Below are 4,250 nucleotides of genomic sequence, written 5' to 3'. Positions count from 1 at the left end.
TTTTGATTCTAATAAGAGGGTTTGAGGCTCTTTTGCCTCTTTAATATGTTGTGGTGAATAATTAAGCACCATAAATGACGAGTCATGTCTTTGCATGGCTAATAATATTATAGGCTCTGATGGGTTCATGTTATAGATAACCCACTTGGAGCTTTCACAAGTAAGGCCTACGTACAGAAATCTCTTTCAAAGTGTCAATAATCCATTGTTAGGAACCTATATAAGGTCCAATCAAGCCACCTCACAATAGCTATCTCCTCCTCAACCTCTCAAATAATATAACCAATCAATAATGCACCAATATTGTGTTTGTGTATCTACTGTGTCGGCTGCTTCAATGCCTGGATCCTCTCTCTCTCTCTCTCTCTCTCTCTCTCTCTCTCTCTGTTTCTCTGCTTTTTAGGATTGATTGAGAGATATAGCTGTCATGCTTCTTTACTTAATTTAAGCTAATTAGATACATGAAAGGTTAATAAACTAAGTTGAAAACGTTAGAGGCATTAGCATCTAGCTACAAAATCCACAACCTTCCTAAGCATCTCTCTCTCTTTTATGTCCATTGTGTCAAATCAGTTTGTCATGTCCTTCTCTTATTTGAGTTGGTTAAGGGTGTGGGTAACTCTCTATTCTAGGGTTGAGAATGGAATTCTTATTTTAAAGTAATGTTAGGGTTCATGAGAAAACAATGATTTTATATTGGATGTAAGTAACTCGATGTGAAGACTTATAAAGATTTAAGTATTGTTTTGTTTAACGCATTATTTTTATGGGTGAGTTCTAATTGAGTCCTACTACTGGACAAAACTCTAGTCACCCAAATCCTTGATTCTCCTCCTTTATTTGATTCTGAATAAGAGTCAGATTCTATCTTGGATAAAGTTTTCCTCAATCCAAAGAGGACGGTTCACCCACCATCTTAAGGTTCTCAAATCCCTCCTAGGGTTTTAGTATGTTCTAAAATACCCTCCTGATACCTATTCCTGCCCTCTCCTATCCTTCGGTAAAATGGGATCCCATTCACCGTGGGTGGAGAGAAACTCGATCCTTCTATCTTTATGGAGTCTCATGACATATATATTTGTTGCAGTTGATTGGCTATCATATCCCGCCAAAGATTTATTGCCTTTTGAATGTTGGGAGCACTTAATGCTCTTTAATAGGTGCTATTTTTGAAAATCGAACTACCACCATAAAAATAGAATCATATCCTTTTTATGTTCTTGGAATCCATGTGCTTATATATTTTCATGGATGGAATTATATATGCAAGGGTTTTTTTTCCTTTTTTTGGTAGAAATATGCAAGGGTTGGTAAGATCTATAATTTTAAACTCTTTCTTTAACTTTTTTAGCAAACCATGCATATTTAACAAATCATTCCAAACCAAGATTTAATTTGTGAGTCCTCTCTTTTTGGGTGAGTGAGTTCCCAAACTATCCACTGATATACTCTTGTTAACGAAATTCTTCTGGTTTTCTGTTTCTGTTTCTATTTCGATTTTCTTTACCACACTTGAGTTTTGCCTAAATCAGAATCCTTACTAGGATCATTAATAATAAATCTACTTAAACTATATTAAGCCGCACCTCAAGCTTTATGTTACTACCCCAAAAAAAAACATTTTTGGGGGTAACTATTCCCCCAGTTCAACCATGTTCAATGAGAGTAAAAATTTGTGGCCTTTGGAACTCCTTTACAGGTTGAAATTATCAAAATTAGAAAAGATTTGGTAGTTGGCCCTCATCTCAGCTGCCAAGTAGGGGTACAACAAGGCAAGGTTGGGCCTGTTGGGCTGGGTTTTAGAAACCCAGGCCCAACCCAAGGTCCCCAAGGCTCAGTCCAAGCCTTCCCTGACCTTGGGTCGGTTTGAGATATTTCAGCCTAGGCCCAGCCCTACCGGGCTCAGGGCGGGCCAGGTTTGGCCCTATTTTCTCATTAGCTAGACAGTTTGGTTAATCCAATAATAATCAATTTTTTTTATAGGTAGGCCCCAAGAAGAGTGAAACATAACCTCTTAATTATGAAGTGTTGATCCTTGCCAACTAAAGCAATCCCCTTAGAGTTAATAACCAACTCTCAAAATATCCACCAGTACTTCCTATTACTTGTACACTCTCATTTCCTTGAATTTGTTGGATTTAAATAGTAACAATCCAATTTCGAACCAATTTATACATACATGGCCAAGCTCAACCCAAGGCTTCAGCCCGACCCAAGCTCTGACTTAGGAATCTCAACCCTTACTCACCCTTTGGGCTAAAAAGCCAAACTCAGGCCCTACTAGGCTCAGGGTGGGCTTCAGGCGGGCTCGGGCTCATCAGGCCAAACTTGTACCCCTATTGCCAAGAACAAGATTTAGATCCAAGTTGTTATATACCCAAACTCGGCAAATTCAACTTGGACCAAGCGTAAAAGATTTAAATCCTTGGTTCTAGCTATTAGCTCATGTCAAGGTAAAGTGGGTTGAACTAAAATCAGCCCCATCCCAATGTGTTCCAAGCCATGCTTGATGTATGGGCCAAAATTAGCCCAGAACTCAACCCAGCTAATCTAAGGCAAACCTGTGAGCTAGACCTCGAAGGTTCGATTCTGAAGTGCATTTCTTGTCTGCAGATACCGTCACGGACATCTGTGTTTTTGGTATGCATTTTTGGAATAGATTCTGGGTTTAGAATGCCTTTTGAACCCAATTCTTTTCTATTTTCTCACTTCAGAATGAATTCTAGAACCAGAATTTATTCCAAAAATGCATAACAAACACAGCCTTAAACATCTACGTATACTACTGCAGTTTTAAAACTTGGGTTGTTTGAGAAAAATGGGATCAGAGAGACAAAATTAGATTTCAGATTATTAGAGTTTTTTATTGAAAAAATTAGAATCTTGTAGAATTGGACAAAGTAATGGATTTTCTTGTATTTTTTTGACTGACTTAATTTTTTTGTGTTAACAGTGTGGAAATCAAATTAAGTCGGCCCTTATAATTGATACCAAATCAATGGATTCAATTCCGATTATTGAAATTCCAACCGAAAGCGTTTCTGATTTTCTTCGGTGGCTGGTATTGTATCGGTACTATGGTATTGGATCGGCCATATCAGGTCAGAAAAAAAGATTTTGTAAGCGGTATCGGTCTTATGTGTGCGTTCCCATTGGTCCAGTGAACACACGTGTTAGGGTTTAGGGTTTTAAGCACTGGTTGCTTAAAGCGTTACACCCTGTACGTGTATCAAGTTTGGAATACCCAGGCTGCTGTCTCCAGCTAGTTTTTATAGCAAAACCTAAGGTTTAGGTTAAATGGACTAATTACTAGATTGCCCCTCACAACCTGAGCCATAATACAAGTAAGATTATATTAGAACATATAAATGGATATTGCCATAATACCCTTACAACATGTGATTCACAACTGAAGATAAAACACAATTTAATTAATACTAAATAAGATCTAATCAAAACCACCCTTATTTTACTGGACTGAACCCTCCAACTCCCGCCACGGCTGAAGGAGAGCCAAACTGAACTCACACCACCCGCTCATGCATATGCATGTAACATAATGGAGGCATTCATTTCGATGTCATCATCCAACAGTCCATTCCTACAGGCTGAACATTAAACCATTCCATTCTTTTTTCTGGCTTTTCGTGTTGCCTTCTTCTCAGAAAACAAGCATCAAACACTAAAACAGATAGAAGTGGTGTTTCGTTTCAAATACGTTGTTTATATGACATGTGTTAATCAAATAAAAATTAATAAAATGATGTTAGAACTCACAACAGTTGGAAAAATCAGGTTTTGATTGGGACGATTTGAAAACCTGGGGCGATTTGCTATAGTCGAATCAAAATTTTAAAAAATCTAATCAAGAGTTGTATAGACTAGGTCAGGGCAAAAAATGAAGTGACTCGATCATAAATCGTCCAAATCAAACAAGGTTCGTTATTTTTACTAGAGTCATGATAAACTCAGCGAGTTTAGTTGTTTTTAAAAAAATCATAAATCTGGTTCATTTAAAAGCTAAGTTTAGTAAATTAGTAAACTCGTATTCTATATAATAATAAGAAACCCTCAATTCCTCAACTCCATTCTCTCCATACAATGGTATATATAAACAAAAACATACACTGATATGTGATTACTTGATTTTTTTTTTTCTGGGTTTTCTCATATTTTACAGACTTTTTACTAATTTATTTATACTTATTACTTTAAAAAAAAAATAAGATAACAAATTGTGACTTACCTTG

The sequence above is a fragment of the Telopea speciosissima genome, chromosome 5 (assembly GCF_018873765.1).
Source record: "Telopea speciosissima isolate NSW1024214 ecotype Mountain lineage chromosome 5, Tspe_v1, whole genome shotgun sequence".
NCBI lineage: Eukaryota > Viridiplantae > Streptophyta > Magnoliopsida > Proteales > Proteaceae > Telopea > Telopea speciosissima.
The sequence above is the reverse complement of the archived record's forward strand: the minus strand, read 5'-3'. Positions refer to the sequence as shown.